This window comes from Enhydra lutris, unplaced genomic scaffold, assembly GCF_002288905.1.
Source record: "Enhydra lutris kenyoni isolate GAN:26980312 unplaced genomic scaffold, ASM228890v2 scaffoldscaffold1, whole genome shotgun sequence".
Taxonomy (NCBI): Eukaryota; Metazoa; Chordata; class Mammalia; order Carnivora; family Mustelidae; genus Enhydra; species Enhydra lutris.
The window spans coordinates 27,763,408-27,782,290 of NW_019154085.1; positions in this window are offsets into that span (position 1 = coordinate 27,763,408).

Here is an 18,883-nt window from a genome sequence, read left to right on the forward strand (position 1 = left end):
TTGGGTCAACATTAGCAAAGCACTGACAACAGCAGCTGCCACTGAGCCTACCAGGCACAGGAGGTGTCATGTGGAATCTCTTCTCTACTCTCCCTTGATTTCTGCTTCTGAAGACCCTTGAGTTTTCCATCAAGTGCTGGGCGTGGTAGGGGGCAGTCATGTTTTATGCCTGAAGAAGGCGAGGAGGAAAGGAAAAAAGTATTACCATGAAAGCAAACTGGGAAAACTAGAACTGGAAAAATCCTACTAGGGAAACATACTATATGATTAAACTATATGATTAAATATAGATTCTTCTGAGAAGAGGTTTGTGTAAGGAGCAGATTGTAAACAGCACACACTTGGAATCTTCGAAGGAGCAGGAAACCAGATTCCCTCCAAGGGCAGGGGTGATGCATTTAGCGAAATAACACCCTGGGATTGTCACAAGCAGTCTCGTTATATACATGGCAAGGCATAGTGCCAGAATCCATGTACTTTCAAATCAATTTGCAAATCCATTGGATTATCAAGAATTTTATTTCCCTTTAGAGTGGACCAGGCTTATACACCATAAACATTTCATTCAAGCATTAGGTTCTGGCTCTGTATCTCATTTACTTAGCACTGCTCCTGCTGAAAGCCTACTTCCCTATACCTACCTACCTTTCTTTCTTTCTTTCTTTCTTTCTTTCTTTCTTTCTTTCTCTCTTCTTTTTCTTTCTTTCTTTCTTCTTTGAGATGGAGGGAACACAAAAGAGAGAGCACAAGTGCAGGGGGTGGGAGGTAGAGGCAAAAGGACAAGCAGATTCTTCACTGAGCAGGGACCCCAATATGGGGCTTGATCCCAGGACCCTGACATCATGACCTGAGCCGAAGGCAGACACTTAACCAACTGAACTACCCAGGGGCCCCCCAACACTTTTCTTCAACTGAGCTTGATGCAGTTAGGCTATGGTCTCCAGTTGGTTAAAGCTGAAAATGGATTCTCACATATTACTTACTCTCCCATTCCTCCTCAAGTTTAAATACAGATGTTCTGGTGTTGTGGCAGAATCATGACTCCCCAAAGCTAGTCCATCCACATCCTAATCCCCCAAACCTATGACTATGTTACCTTATGTAATCAGAGGACCTTGTCCATGTGAGTCAGTTAAGGACCTTGAAGTGGTAAGATTATCCTGGGTCCAAAAGGGCCCAATGTAGTCACAAAGGCCCCTAAGATATGTAAGAGAAGGGCAGAAGGTGCAGAGAAAGAGATGTGACAATGGGAGCAGAGGTCAATCCTTGCAGCCTCAGCAGAACCTACTATGTCTTCTCTCTCAAGGTTAAGTCTCTTCTGTGTGGCCTCTTTCTATATCCTGTGCCTCACCTTCCCAGCAACTATCACCACCAAAGCTAAAGATGGTTTGTGTGAGGGTTATTTGATTAATGTCAGTGTCCTTTACTAACATACGTGAAAACAGGAACCACGCCAGATTTTGCTTCCTTCTGAATTCCCAGCCCACAGCAGGCACTCAATAAATATTTGTTGAATAAATGAGCAAATGAAAGGGCGAATAGTATCTAAACCTCCTGCGGTTTTGAGTATTCTTTAGTGTGGGTGGAAACACAGCAGTCCATGAGGTACCCCACTTACGTGCTCTTGGCTTTTTGTTTCCCTATCTTGCTCCAACCAGAATATTTATCTTCGCATATGGTCTTAATACATCTCTGCTGAGAGAGGAGCATATCTGTAACTCCAATCAATGGCTCATAGAGTTTGTAGAGTTGGAAAATTTCCTCTTTCTATGTCATGATTTGTATTCAGATTATTCTGATTTTAAGTCTTGACCCCATTGTCCCATCCTATACAATGATCTCTTGTTAGACTGGAGATCCCCTACTGTTTTCCTCCCCTCTGAATGTGAGAGACCATCCACTTATTCTAAGGTTGAGGTCCTGAGCCTGGTTTTGAAATATTCCAGGGGGCTCCCATTTTCAAATCATCAAAACAAAGTTTATTGTATTTCACTTCAACCTCCTTGCACTCTTGTGTATATTTTTAAAGGAAGTTGTGGGTGAGATTACAAAAAATAAACAACAGTTACAAATACTGGAAAGGTAGATTTACTTGGCTCAGGCAGTTATTGCACACCAACTGTGTACTGAACTCTGAAATAGCGTCTTTTTTGACACTCTCCTATTCCACTATAATTGATCGCTTGTATCTGCAGACCAGTTAGAACAGTCCGACTCTCTACTCACCTGGGAGAAAGACAAGGTAGGTGTTACTAATCTCTACTCACTACTTGCTTGGGAGAAAGACAAGGTAGGTGTTAATCTCTTTACGAAATTGCAAGGTAAATTGCTCACTCTCTGTTTACCTAGGTGTTTCATCTTTGTTTTCTTGGTGCTTCTCCTACAGGAGAATAAATGAAGGGATAAATGAAGGCCTGGCTTCTCTCTAATATGAATTTTTGGACTGACTTGCCCAACATTACCCAGTTAGTCAATGAAGGGCTTTGGATTTGCAATCTTGGCCACCTGGTTCCAAGCCCAGTGCTCTTTCCTCTCTACAGTCAGGAAAGGAATCCTGGGGAAGGGTGGGGTGTAGTGGGGGATGAGAGTTTAAACACTGCTTTGTACAGAAAGAGTCCTGTGTGGATGGTGCCCACATAATGAGGAGTTTAACCCTCTTTGGGTAAAGAAAAATAAGACAGAAGCTGGAAAGCATTTGGTTCTCTCCGTCAAGCAGCAAGAAGAATGTGGATAGATGACAGACACAAATAAATGAGGAATGATGCCCAGAATCTTCTCCCTGCCCCAGCTGCAGCCCCATGAACCAGAAAGAACCCCCAAAACTAAGTGAGATGGGCACACCCTGACATGGCACTCGGTCCGACCCAGGGGATTTTATAACCCTGAGGATGTTTAAAGAAGCAAAAGACCTGGAGGATATGTATTTCTAGCCTATTAAAGAAAGTTTATTTTAAAATATTTAACATTTCTGTATTAAAGGCATACAGGCAGGATATAAGCTCTATAAACTTTCCAAGGGGAGAACATTGTTAGCATTCCAAATGGAGAAATTACTGCCTTATGTGAGAAACCAGTCTTGCCTATTTCACTTTACAGATGGCTGCATATGGAATATTTTTCTACAAGATCATAATGCATAATGAGTTTTTGAAAATTAAAATTGTAGCTGGATTTTTCTTGCTGCCTCATTACTATACTAGTTAGGAAGGAGGTTTGTGGTTAATTCTCAGGACAGGCTTGCCTAAACCATTCCCTGTATTATAGGCAGGGCTTTGCAATGCTCCTGAAATTATATTATGTGGCATGTCAGCTGCGGCCTCCCTGTCCTTCAGATATAAACTTTCCTCTCAGATTTTCAGGGTCTGGGGTAAGATTACCAATGGAAGCTTCTGTCCACACCCTTTCTCTTCCCATCCCAGGCTCCATCCAACACCAGGAAGGGCTCACATGTATGAATGTAGTAATCTTAGGGTCCAACCCTCAGCTTATATCCACATCCCTGTTACCAAATCTCCTTAGCCACTCCTTTAGCCTAGAAGTATACACACTGGTAGGGTGATCCACTCTTCAGAGGGTCTTAGGCAAGAGACCCGTGCAGACCTAAGAAACCAGCTTGAAACCATTTGGACAGGAGATTCCAGAATTCCATGAAGGGCACATGTCCCAGATGTGCATATCACTGACTCTGAAAACTCCTTACTCTAAAAGGCAGGGTCCCAGCTGGAGGAGATCCAGAAAAGTGTCCTCTGAAGTGGAAGGCCCAGAATAAGAACATTGGTCACCTGGATCTGGACTAGAACTAATCAGTTTCAGGCAAAAGTAATTTAAACTCCACCCCCCCAACCCAAATCTTCCTGCATAACCTGATATTTTCTCAGGGTTTGTGTATTCATGGTCACCTAATCTCTAGGTGAATACAATTCCTGTTTTGTCTCACACCAACCCAAACTTGAAATGCCACAGCTTGACAAATGTTTAGGAAAAACTATTCTTGCACCAAATATCGTATTTTTAGTTAACTCTACTTAGTTAACTCTACTTTCGTTAACTCTACTGAAGATTTGCATGTTGAACAACTCTTTTTTTATATCCCCCTTTATATCCAAAGAGCAAAATGAATTCTATTCCTATGTCATAGAAAGATTTGGGTGTTGTGTGGATATAAGATTGCAATACAAGTGTTTCTATACAGAAACACACATGTAACTTAAGTTCACCAGAACAGAAACAGACACAACTAAGGGGTTCAACTAAGGCAAATTAATTGCAGAACAATCAACTGAAGATCTTGAGGGCACAGTGGATCCCCTGGGCTGCCAATTCCTCTGTTCTAAGTCCCAGTTAGAGTGAAGTTTCCCTTGGACTCCACAAAATGTTTCTGATGAAAAACACCATTACCCAATCACTACCTTTATTTGAGCTAGCTAGAATTTCCATTCCTTGCAAAAACTACTGGCTTGCTTTTCACTGTTTTTAAATGAGACTTAGAGAAACTGTGGCTTGCCCAAGGCAAGCATCTACTTACTGTTGGACCGCAAATAAAACAACACACATGACTACAATTGTTGTGCTCTTTCCCACTTTACTCACTTAAAGCCACAAGTTCATTAGATCCTATGGGAGATCAGGTCATGGTTTAGCAAATATCCACTGCTTCTCTGACCTACTCTGTGGGAGGGGTGTATCTCCCTACTCTTACTTTTCATCCCAAGAAGAACATGCTTCTGTTAACCACTGCTCCAAGGACTTGGAGAATCACATAAGGTAGATATGCTCAATATACCATTGGCAGTAAGCCCAGCCAGACCCAGTTTTAGATCAGCTGAATCTAGACAACTTGTAGGTACATGAATAAAAAAACAAATGCTAAATAAATAAATAAAATCTTAAAAAAAAAATGCTTACTTCTGTGTATACTGAGCTTTGTGTGGTTTGTGACACAGGATTTTTACATAGACTTAGCTCTTATACAGGTACATAATCCACCTCCCAAGATACTGCAAGCAACAGGTTTACCAAATGTTTCTCCACTGAATAACGAGAGACATCAAGAATTTTAAGAAACAAAACAGATGAACGTGGGGAAAGAGAAGGAAAATAAAATAAGATGAAAATAGAGAAGGAGGCAAACCATAAAAGACTCTTAACTATAAGGAACAAACTGAGGGTTGCTGGAAGGGAGATAGAGAGGGGGATGGGGGTAATTGGGTAGTGGGCATTACAGAGGGCACTTAAAGAAATGAGCACTGGTTGTATGCAACTGAAGAATCACTAAATTCTACCTCTAAAACTAATAATACATTATATGTTAATTAAGTTGACTTTTTAAAAAATTAAATAAAAAAAAAAAAAGAAGTTTCCTTGCTATGGGACTGCTTAACCTGAAAGCCAATGGCATACATTGTGGATTTTCTATTATAGTCCAGTTCTGGTACTAATATTTTTATTAGCTTTAGTCATTTATGCTGTAGCATAATAACTATAAACTACTCAAAACAATAAACTACTCAAAAATCTTGGAGGCTTACAACAACAAAATTCTATATTTCACTGATCATGCTGGCTGAAGCTCTTTACCATGGATCTTCTTCATTCTGAGATCCAGGCTGAAGGAGAAACCCCTCCCTGGAACATATTATTCTTGCAAAAGAAGGAAAGAGGCAAGACAGTTGGGTGATTCCTTTGAAGGCTTCTGCTCAGACATAGCCTGCAACAATTCTTCTCACATTCCATTTGCCAAATGAAAGTCCCACTACCAAAGCTGATCTATGGGGTTGGTATGTCCAGTCTTCTCAAATAGGTCAAGGGTAATTAATTGAGAACAAGAACATTATAATACCTATAAACAGCAACTTCTTCATCACCTTTCAGAAGCAGCTCAAGGGGTCATCTCAGTATCACTCTGTGGGGACATTGCTTTGCCCTTTCTGTCTACAGCATATATAGCAATTTAGAGACTTTAAACAAAATACTTTTAGGACAATTTACTGTCTAATTCTACTTTTTAAGGAGCATTCTGAGGGCAGGGACAATCTTTTATTTTATTCCATTTTCCCAGTGCTGAATGTAGTCCTTGGAATATCATGTATATTGCTCAATTAATGATTTTTTTAATTACACGATAGTATATGGGCCCAATCATGAGATCTAAGGGATATTAGGAGATAATTACACAGAAAGAGAGGAAGGGAGACCAGAAACTGAATTTTGTACTTTTAAGTTAATGTATGTATTTTTATCTATAAATAGATATACAGGGAGAAATATAAAGTAGAAAACTAAATTTATAAGTCTCAAATTCAGGAGACATGTCCAGAGTAGAAGTACAAATTTGGCAGTCATCAGCATATAGGTGATGTCTAACACTTTGAGACTTGGTGTCATGACCTTGGAGAGAATGGAGAAAGAGGATGTTCATGACCTATTCCCCATTTCTCATCTCAGTTTTTCACCTGCCTAGAGTCAAAACTTCTAGGTTTTGAAATGGACAAGCCCATTGATATCTCTCAAATGGGTCTCCTGAGAGGTCAGTCTTGAGTGATCATGGGTTTCTTATTGGAGTGGGAGTATATACTCAGTCTCAAAACTCTGATTTCATCCTCTTTGTACCTTTAGGCTTGTGTCAGCTTAGGGCTTGGCTCTATTCTTAGAAAGACCTACAAAGGGCATTCTTCTTGGACTCCTGCTGCATGTATCATCCCTATCATATGTCTGCCATTCCCTTCCCTCCTCTTTCCTCTTTCACCATGTTGGTAGAATGTCAGACTTGGATTGAACAGGTAGTAAGGGCCAGGCATGACAATAGACACTTTACATACATTATCTCATTCCATCCTCACCACAACTTGGTGAGGTAGACATTGACCCAATTTACCAATGTCATATCCGAAGCTCAGAGAGGTTAAGTAACATGGCTAAAGTCACAGCCAGAAAAGGGCGGAACTTTGAATGGTATATCTCAGTGAAGATTCCATGCTCTAGGCAAGATACTAAGCTCCCTCAAACAGAAGAAACCCTTGATAGCTAGTTTTCTGGAAGGAGATACTCATACTTTGAAGTTAATGAAACACACACACACAATAGACATGACATATATAGAGAGAGATTTGAAATTTTAAAAAAAACTCACTGTATAGATCCCTACATTCTTAAATAGGAGAAGATGAACAACATAATTTAATCATTCCTTAATACATTTATTTTGCCTATTCTCTGCCCTACATCATGTCAAGAGCAGTGTTTTCGTATGAAGCTTATTTCAAAACATAATGATGTACTGTATGGTGACTAACATAACATAATAAGAAATAAAATAAAATAAACTTATTTCAAGTTAAATTTTGTCCTTCAAAACTCTTAAGAATTTGGGATGTAGTTGAAGCAGATAAGAAAGTTCCACGTGTTCACATACATACACACCTATGTATGAAACAAGGAAAGATCATATTAAGAGAAATAGGGTAATTTTACATATTAAAGCCTTTCTAATTTGGAAGGCACTTTCCACACATTATGTCATTTGGTCCTCACAATAATCACTATTTCTGAGGTGAAGAATGGAGGCTCAGAAAACTGTGATGCTCTGAAGGAGATTATACAATGCTACATACTATAGCTGGGAAACAAAACCCAGGATCTAACCCAATGTTACCACTGTAATGGAATGCTGACTCAGCGCAAATAAAAACTCTCTCTTATTCTTTACGACTTCTGGGGAAGGAGACACGACTCCCTCCCTCCGTCACCCAGGACCCCAGCTCCTTAGTCGAAATGGAGCCCTGGTGTTCATTTTTGCTAAGCCAGGTTGTTGGGTTTGGCTGGGTGTCACCTGAGGGTCGGGTGGCGGGCGAGAGAATGCGTGTACTTTGCAGCTCTTGCCAGCCCTGGAGAGCTAACATTTTCTAAAAGAATGCTGGGTTCTCAGGAACACTATTGACAATGAGGTTGCTCATTTTTAAAAGGCTGTAACCGGATATTCTAGGAAAACAGACCTGGTTCCAGGAGTGCAGCCGTGGTGTTTGGGTTTAAGGTCGCAGGCGTTTGTTTAAGATGAGCTTTGAGCTGGGCTGCCGACCTGCCACAGGACTGAGACAAGCCTGCACAATCAGGTCATTGTACTCACAGAGAAATCACAGGGCGCCTCAGAGCCTAAACCTGCCACATTTTAGAGTGGGCTTTTCACCTCCTGGGACCCTGGTGAGAATGAAGTGCAAGCAGGCGTGTACATGCACATGTGTGTTTTAACCAGAGGAACCCAGCCCAGGGATTACATGGAATCCCTCTACCTTCCATCAGACTAGAAAACAATGCAAATGCATTTGGACTGAAGAAGAAAATTCCAAAGCCAATAGGGACCAGGGTGGCCCAGAGCACTCTTCCAGGTGTGCCAAAGATGCAATTTTCCTGGAGGCAAATTTTTGCTTTGTGTGCCTCCCCCAGTAAGGTCTGGGGGCTCAGCAGAGTAACATCCAAAGATTCACACACCGTGGACAATCGCTGGCTCTGCTTAGAGAGCCACAGTTCAGGGCCAAGTGGATCAGTAATAGGTCAAGCAGACCCCTGCTTCCTGGACTCTGTTCCTTCATACCTCTCATCCTGCAGGCATGGGTCTAAGTGTTGGACATGCTATAACTTATATTTAATTCTTGCATAGCACCAAGTGGTAGGCCAGGCTGTAGAAAGTATCCTTATTTTACAGATGAAAGAGACACAGAGAAGGAGTCTTGATGAATAAGTAGAATAGCTAGGATTCCACCCTTCAGCTCCAGAGGACTCCACTTAGCCCCAAGCCAAGCCTCCAGCCTGGATCCAAATTATGTTCTCCATCCCTAGTGTGGACACACAGTCTCTCATAGGAAGTCCCCTGCTGGAAAGGTTTCTTCCTTTTCTTCCACCTAATACCACCAACAAAGATCAGAAACCAAGATGACCCTCTGTGCTAGGACTTGTCTTAGAGTCCCTAAACACCACCATCTCTTAACATTACATTGCCAAGGGTTTGGGGAAGTTTTTGTTTATTTATTTTATTATGTTATGTTAGTCACCATACAGTACATCATTAGTTTTTGATGTAGTGTTCCATGATTCATTGTTTGCATATAACACACAATGTTCCACGCAATAAGTGCCCTCCTTAATACCTATCACCATGCTCACCCACCCCCCACCTCCATCCCCTCTGAAACCCTCAGTTTGTTTCCCATAGTCCATAGTCTCTCATGGTTCTTCTCCCCCATCTGATTCCCCCCCTTCATTTTCCCCTTCCTTCTCCTAATGTCCTCCATGCTATTCCTTATGTTCCACATATAAATGAAACCATATAATTATCTCCCTCTGCTCGACTTGTTTCACTTAATCTCCTCCAGTTCTATCCATGTTGATGCAAATGGTGGGTATTCATCCTTTCTGATGGCTGAGTAATATTCCATTGTGTATATGGACCATATCTTCTTTATCCATTCATCTGTTGAAGGACATAGCTCCTTCCACAGTTTGGCTTGCTAATCCTTAAAAGTTTACCAAACCTAATGAAACAATAGGTGTCTGGTAGTGACAACATTGATAATACCTCTGAAAATTAAGATATGTTATACTTAACTGCTCTATTTGATCTGAATTCTGCTTTTAATTGGTGTTTCTTATTCTGCAGAATCTAATTTAAAAAGTCATTTCTTCAGGAGCTATATTCATAGCTGGTAAAACAAGGACCCAGTTCTTGAAATTATGGTGAACTGGTGTTAAGGAAGAAAAGATTTTTCTGGGACATAAACTTGACCTCTAGATCACAACGTACCTGGGGTTTTTCTTTTGTCTGTCTGTCTTTCTTTCTTTCTCTCTTTCTTTTGCCACATTAAGATCTTGTTTCTCACTCAGTAACTTTTCAGCCTGCTTGCCTTGAATCTCCCCACACCCTTGCTCTGGAGATGTCAGGTACATAGTCTCAGTGGCACACGTCTCCCTGGAGAGACTGTACCTTTTCATGCCCTGCTCTATGAACACACTCTCTCTGACTTCACACTCCCTCCCCTCCACCTGGCTAACTCCTGCTAGTCTCTCAAAACTCCATCACCACCCCCAGAATCCCTCCCCGGAGAGCATCTTGGAGGTCAGGTATACTTCCTGGCAGTTTCCACACTATCCTGTGCCTACTACTTGTATTACAACCCCTCTCACCTTGGACTGTTGTTGCCTGAATCTCCATGGCACTGTGAATTCATTGAGGCAAACACAATTTCATTTACTTTGTATCCTTAGAGCCTGACACCATTCCTGGCACAAAGCAGATACTTAAAAAAAAAAATGCTTAGTGAGTGACTGTCACATTTATAAATCCACTGCTTAAATATAGATTGCTTTTGGGTTTTAAGGGAGCCAAGGTATGACCTTTCTAGAAAAAGGTCAAATGTGATGTTTACAATTATACACAAGGAGGGGTTCCATTATGACAATTAGGACGCATATCTTAAGCCTGTTCTTTGCTTTTATTTTAGTTTTTCATGGCAGACAGATTTTCAGAATTCCATGGTACAAGGGAAAACACCATGAAGAACAGAGTTGATTTTAAGCATTTAGAAGGCAGAAACAGACTGACTGTGGGTCACACCAATGCACATGCTTGTAGAACGTACACCAACCACAGAGTGCAAACATTGAGCCATTGTAGAAATCTGCCATATCTATATTTATTTATATAGCTACAGATGGGTACATAGATAGAGCTTATTGTTACACATAATAATCCAGAGGAATTCGACTTAGTTTCAACATTGACACCAGTGACAAAAATTAGCAAACTCCATGAACTGGAGCCATATTTATATGATTCCTGATAACTATAATCACATATTTGTTTGAATTGAATTCTCACATTATGCTTATTACTCCCTTCTAGAGTGTGAAGTTAGGTTTCAAAAGCCCTCGTTAAGCTCCAGTCCATTTATTATTTTTGTTTCTTTGATTCCCTACTGACTATTCTCTATTTTCACCCTTTCGAGTATAGAGCTAGCTCATCCATGGAAAGAGGGTCAAAAGAGGAGGACTTAATGCAGATAGAAGAGAGATAGAAAGTTACCACACCATTCTTTCTAAAAGCAGGAAAGTAAAAGTAGAAAAGGATAGAGTGTGTGCATGTGTGTGTGTGTGTGTGTGTGTGTGTGTGTGCAGAAGAAAGAAGAAAATCCAAGATCTGGAAGCCCAGATCCCCTTCCCTCTTCCTCTCTGGCCTTGGAGTTTCTGTCTGAAATACAGCTGGCATTCACTTCTTATACACTGAGCCTCCTGACCTTGGCTGGTACCCAGGTTTAAACTGTATCCACGGGATCCAAATAGCTAATTTGGAGTTGGGGAGAAGGGGGAAGGCAGGTAGGAATTAAGGAATAGGAAGGAAAAAAATACTCAAAACTGCAAAAGTTAAATTTCCTGCCAGGTGGCTTCCAAATCATCCAGCAGCTTTATTCAAGACTTTGAAGTTGTGAGCCAACAGTTCCAGATCTGTAATATTTATCCTTCAGTCTCCAAAAGCAAAAGTTGACTGTGTTCCTTGAAGTCAATCTCACCAGCATTTCGGGATGACAGATGGAGAGGTTGGACAAGAGTTACCCAATGACCTGAAACTCCTCCACTGTTCGGGAAGGACTTATTTTGCCTCAGCCTCTCTCTCTATAGTTATAGATATAGATATAGATGATATAGATATAGATATGATACATGTATGTCCTTTTAATTTTGCTCAATTGCCACCATCAATTCCTGTTCTCTAACCTAATCACCTACTGCATTATTTATCAATTTGTCAGGTATGTGAATAACGTACCCTGAAACAGTAATAGCTAACTAAACTCTCTAGCCTGACTTCTTTAAGCCACTAATATACATGAACTAAGCAAAAAAAAAAAAAAAGAAAGAAAAAGAAAAAAAAGTGGAGCCAATTTTATGGATGAGGCAAGACCTCACTCAAGCTATGCACTGATCTAGGACAGACCTTTGGAGAGAAGAAATGGGTGATGCATAAATGAAAACTTCTGAAGCTAAAACATACTCAGGAAGAGAGAACTCTATCCCAGCTCAACTTTGGCAGATGCTTGGCACTTACCTTTCTTCCTCCCAGTCACCCAACCTTCTTTGCCCCTCCAAATCAGATTCCTCTTTTAGGATTCCATGACTGTTGCTGCCATCACAATCATTCAACAAATATTTGTGGAGAACTTGCCATGTGCCAGGCCCTGTCCCAGGCTTGAATTAAACAAAGTCCTTACCCTGTTGAATCTTATACCTTACTGGAAAAGTTAGATGATAAATAAATAAGTAAATAAATAGATGGTGATCCATGCTATATTAGAGGGTGATCTGTGTTGTGTTACATGGTGACCTGTGCTGTGTTAGATAATGATTCCTGTTGTGTAAGACAGTAATCACTGCTGTATTAGATGATGATCACTGTTGTGTTAGATGGTGATCCTTGTTGTGTTAGGTGGTGATGTATACTATGTTAGATATTGATCTCTGCTGTGCTAGAAGGTGATCCATGCTGAGCTAGATTGTCATCCCTGCTGTGTTAGATGGTGATCACTGTTGTGTTAGCAGGTGATCCCTGTTATGTTAGATGAGGATCCCTGCTGTTTTAGATGGGGATCACTGCTGTGTTAAATGGGGATCCCTGCTGTTTTAGATTTTGGTCCTGTTGTTTTAAATGGTGACTTTGTTGTGTAAGATATGATCTATATTGTGTTAGGTGGTGATTTCTGCTATGTTTGATGGCTGTGAATGTATGTATTCATGCTATGAATAAAAGTAAAAGCACAATTGGCAGACCAAAGAGATCAGGGTATATGGTTGTTAGTTGTTGTGTGGTCAGAGACCTGGAAGAGATGCAGGGAACAAAAAAGAAGCTATATGGGAGAAAAGCATGCCAGCAGAAAAGAGCCAAGGTCCTGTGGTAGGAGAAAAAAGAAAAACTATGCACACTGTTTGGGCCATGAAAGAGTTAGGTAGGAAATGAGAGAGAAAGAGATAAGGAGAGAGAACAGTAAGCTGCATGATTGAGGGCTTTAGGACACCTTTGGCTTTAACTCTGTGTGAGATGGGAGCCATTGGAGAATTTGGGGCAAACTCTAACATGATCTGCCTTCTGTCAGACTGAGATACTGTGTTGAGAATAGACTATTTAAGGGGAAGGGATGCAGCAGTAGACAGGAGATACTGTTCCTCTGTCCGGGAAAGAGATAATGGTGGCTTGGACCAGAGTGATGATGGTGGAGGTCGAATTCTGAATGTGCTTTGAAGGTAGAGTCAGCTGATATAATTGTTAATGGATTGGATGTGAAGAATAAGGGAAAATGAAATGTCAGGGATGACTTCTTAGTTTCTGGCTTCAACAACTGGAAAGAGGGACTCTCAGTCCTCCTCTGTGCCTCATGTACTTTTGTTAATATCAATATTATTAAACTCTAGTAACAATGGTACATGTATATAACTCTCCCACCAGATTCTCTGTCTTTTAATTTTCAGGTCTTACTATGCTGAACCTCTAATGAAAGTTATGAACTCTTGCCAATGAGGGGTAAACACACAAACAAATCCATACAAACATTTGCATTCAGTGTCAAAGTTTATTTGTTTCCTGAAGTTCATCCATGGGTTCCCTGAGTAGCTCATAGATCCAAGATTTTAAAATGCAGATGCTAGACTTATTTATTCTCTTAATAAATTATTATTAAGCACCTAGGACTTTGAAGACTTTGAGGATGTGTTGTGACCACATCCTAGAATCTCTTCTCATAGAGATAGCAGTCTGATGTGGGAAATAGATGAGATGTTAGTAAGCAAATAAACAAGTAAATAATTATAACTTGTGAAAAAAGCTATGGAGAAAAAACAAAGCAGGGTGACATACTTTGCTATTACAGGGCATAATAGGATAGGGCCCACTCAGGAAGCAGAGGCATCCAGGCATCATAATCAGAGGGGATTTAATACAAGAAGTATGTTGTACCCATGATGGAAAGAAAAGAGTTATGAGAGCTGTCAGAGATTAGGAACACAGGAAATCCTCTGCCATCCCCAGGGCTGGAGGGCAGTGGAAAGAGGTGATGCTAGCAGAGCCCAGAAACTGGTACTGCCTGGAAGCTAAAGTCATAGAAGAGTCATTGCTCCATGGAAGTAAGACCTGGAAGTGAGATGCCAACTGAGATGGAGATGCCAACTGAGATAAAGCAAGAGAGAGAAAAATACCCTGGCTTCTCTCCACCTTCCAGTATGCTACTAGTGCCTCTCATTGGCCAAATCTAGCCAGAGCCCATTCCCTGTGATTCAGAGTGGAATGGAAATGAGCAGGGAGAAATCAGTTGGGTGGCTGATATAGGAAGACCTATTCAGAAAGAGTGGTCAACTACAACTATTCTGAAAAACTGAAATTTAAGCTTAAACTAGTGAAATGAGATGACCATCAAGGGAGACAAGGAAGGAGAGCATTTCTGGCAAAGAGAATGGAAGTTCCTGAAGTGTTAAAGAGCTCACCTTTTGGGGGGTAGCAGGGCCTCATCCAAAGCCAGTCTGGCTGTTCCTGACTATCACATTCTTTAAATAATCAGAGTAGGAGGTTAAACACATGGCCCTTCCACAACCATGTGCCAGGTGGCACACTGCAATGGAAGCAAGCCTCAGACAAGATTTCACCAGTTGTTCAAATGTTTATTAGTGAGCACATAAAAAGAGAGCCATACGACCTGCTCTGGTCTTCAGGGCACCCCACAATACCTTGTCTGAAATGTGAATCCTGAGATAGAAGCAACAATATTCTGACAGGGCCATCCAGTAAGTAGAGGAACCCAAAGCCAAAGGGAGGTCTTGACCAAGGACATCATTCAGAAAGTTCTGAGGTGTTGTGTCTGCCATATTTTATTTATGCAAAGATGGAGGTGACAAACTTTCAGTCCCTCATATATCCTGAACATCACTTATTTCATCAATGAAAAATTACTTTTAACATTACTTATGCTAATTAATATGCCTTCTAATACAGATTTAGAAATTGATATTTAAAGCACTTGCTGAGGCCATTTCTCGAGCATGGATTCTTTATTAGGGTGATTTCAATATTACCTAACTTCCCCCTGGAGCACAGATGGAAGTCAATCTGCACACTCAGTTAAGAGGCACATCACACTGTTTCTACAGAAATACAGTGAGGTTAATTACAGACAATGCGACCAAGGGGATGAGAGGTGCCCAGCATGGCCAGGGTTTTGCTAGTGAAGAAGGGAGCAGAGTGAGATGAAGCTGCCAAGGTGGGAAGTGGCTAGACACCACAGGTCATCTTAGAGAGTTTGCATGTAACCCAAACTGCACTGAAGGACTTTCAGCAGGGAGATAACATAATCTGATTTGGTCTTTAAGTGTTCTTGCTGGATGCTTTGTGAAGAATAGATTATAGAGGAGGGAGAGTAAAGCCAGGAAATTCTAGGAGCTCACATGGAGGTGATGGCATCAATCCAGCCCGATGGAAGTGCGGGTGGAGAGTAATGGAGAGGATGAGCCATAGTTTGGAGTTGGAAACACAGGGATGGTGACTGGATGAGAGTGTGGGTTGGAGTTGAGGAAAATTGGAAGGGGAGGTGAACCATGAGAGACTATGGACTCTGAAACACAATCTGAGGGTTTTGAAGGGGCGGGGGTGGGAGGTTGGGGGAACCAGGTGTGGGTATTGGAGAGGGCACGGATTGCATGGAGCACTGGGTGTGGTGCAAAAAACAATGAATACTGTTACGCTAAGGAAAAAAAAAAAAAAAAAACAAGGAACATGAGCTTATCTTATTTATCTCTCTGTTTAGCAGCATGGCTTTGGTGGATGCCCAAAACATGCACATATATATATACAAGTACTCCAATTCCACATGGTGGCCCAAACCATCAAAGATGGGATAAGCCAACAATGTAAGGCATTTTAGACAGAAACAATCTTCCTTTAAGTGGTGAGGGCTTGGGCTTCATTTGGCAGGGTGACACCATTAAGGAATTAAAATCACATGAACTCAAGTGATCAAGTTTGGAGTCTGGATAAGAAGATGTATCCCATGAATTCTCATGTCTCTGAGATGGCCTTCCTTTCTTCTTCAAGGGTCCATTAATGTGCCCACTCTTTGCAAATCTGATAGATGACACCATTGCAAGTGTTACTATCCCTGCAGGTAGAGATGGCTACAGTTTCCTCCTCTGTAAAATAAGGGGGTTATTCTGGATGACCACAAAGACTTGAAAGGCTCCTTCCAGATCCATCTTATTTTCTATGGTGATTTGCAAATGCCTTTGAGAGAGCCAGCAACACAACAACATCAGCTATGAGAACCTCTCTGGCATGGCTTCATGAAATAGAGTGAATAGCACCAGACCTCTAAATTTAACAGAAGTCAGAGAGAAGCAAAAAGAGATCTTTAGCTACGTATCTTTTCCAAAGAAGTAGGAAAGTCTTCTTCTTGCCGTAATTCGGAAAAATATTCTTCTCTTTTTTTCTGTATTTCTTCATATCACACAAAGGAAAATAAAAATAGTACTCCATGATTTACATAATTTTGGAAGCACAGTAAGAGTTTCAAGAAAGAAAAGTCTACTAATAACATCAAAAGTAAATTAAAATTGGGGCACCTGGGTGGCTCAGTGGGTTAAAGCCTCTGCCTTCGGCTCAGGTCATGATCCCAGAGTCCTGGGATCAAGCCCCGCGTCAGGTTCTCTGCGCGGCAGAGAGCCTGCTTCCCTTCCTCTCTCTGTGCCTGCCTCTCTGCCTCCTTGTGATCTCTGTCTGTCAAATAAATAAATAAAAACTTTTTAAAAAAAGTAAATTAAAATTAAAAAATTACTCATGCTATGTCTCATAACTTAACAACAGTTTCCCCAGAGCTATTCACATATTAAATTATATATGGTACCTTTTACCTGAGCAGGGAAACAAGTACAGACCATTACCAAAAGGAAAACTTTACTATGAGCATATTATGCATATTCATGAAGTCCAAATATTTATATGTTATTGTACTGATCACTAATCTATCCATAGTGAAAATTGTGTCCAACTTGGCCCCGAGCCTCTTGGTAGCCAATATAAAACAAAACAGAGAATCAGCTATAAAATACCCATTATGGAAAAGAAAGAGGCATAGTATTTTGGAAGAACAATAATAAAACACTTCCTTTATATAGCATGAGGCTGCAGGGAGCAGTGAATAATCCATAGTAACTCTCCCAAAGTAGAGGTTTTGACCCTCCATATGGCTGAATTCTTCACTGAAAGTCAACAGCATCATGTTAAAACACAATTTAGAGGTGTTATACATAAACAATGAATCATGGAACACTACATTGAAAACTAATGATGTACTGTATGGTGACTAACGTAACATACTAAAAAAATAATAAAAAAAACACATAATTCAGCGAAAGTCCAGGGCAAAACAGACCTTGGGTGATGCTGCTGCACCCAAGGATAAAGACAAAAGATCTAAAATGCACTGTCTAATATGGGGGCTTTGATCCCCAGGTGACTCGAAATGTGACTGGTCTGAATTGAGATGGGTATAAGCCTGAAATACACACCAGATTCCGAAGCCTTTATATGACCGAAAAAGGGAAAATGATCTCATTAACAATTTTTATATGTAGTAAATAATATTTTGGATATATTGGGTTAAATAAAATATATTATTAAAATTAATTTCACCTGACTGTTTTATTTTAATGTTTAAGAAAACATGGCTACTGGAATATTTAAAATTGTATATGTGGCTCCTATTCGTGTCTTATGTTACATTACCTTTGGACAATGTTGCCCTAGAGGGATGATCCTGACGTTTCACCTTGGATGTGTTCCTTTCTTTCCCTGCCCATCATTCTCCTCATCTATAAACTGAGGAATCCTATTACCCACCTCCAAGAGCTGAGTAGACTGGTTCATATAAAATGCCTAACATGGTGTCTGACATATTGTAGGGCTCAAGAAGGTATTCCTTCTCTACTTCTTAGCCTGAAACCTTACTTTTGGGACTGACCTTGGGGAAATGGCAATATTCTGGCTCCTAAGACAGCCCAGCTAAAGGATCTGCCTGTGAGCTTCCATCTCTGAGGTTCTGGGGCTGTTTTCTCTGTCTTAAGGAAGCACAGTACCCCATGATTTCAGTGTCTCAAGATAGATAACACTAACCCCTGTGGAATAGCCAGCATGATGACAGAGAGGGCCTGTTTATAGAAGAGAGGGGTCAAACACTACTCAAGGACTTTGTTTAAAATTCTTTTTGTAACCACACAGCTCTCTGTTTGGGTTTGCTGCTCTCATTAAATAAATATCTGGAGTGTCTTCAGGGATCATCCCAGATATGTGTGACTAGGGTTTTTAAGATAATGAACCACACTCTTAAGTCAAATTCAGTGGATTCCCCAGTCGGCTCTTAGGACCTATGTAAGCATGGTCAGAAGGGGTCAGAAGGGATGGTGATAAAATTCTCCCTAACCAGGCCAAGAGTAAAGGACCCTTGTAAAGTTATGTGCAAGATCCCTGCTGACAGGCACCTTGCATTAATTTCTTATGGACGGTGTTTATGTCAGTGAGAAGGCACAGGGAAAAAAAGGACCAAGACATTTTGATCTGAAAGAACAGAATTAAAGGGTGTGAGAACATCTTGTTAACTTGAAGTTTGCCCAAGACTCAGCTTCATGTTTTGAGTGAACATGTGCCAATTATTTATGATTAGCACAGAAACATAAATTTGTGTTTTAATATGAAGTGTTTAAATTTAATTTAATTTGTTTTAATTTTAATACAGGACTATTGAATATCTAAATTTGACTCTCAGTAAATCTAAGAACTTTCTTTTTTTTTTTAATTTTTATTTATTTTTTT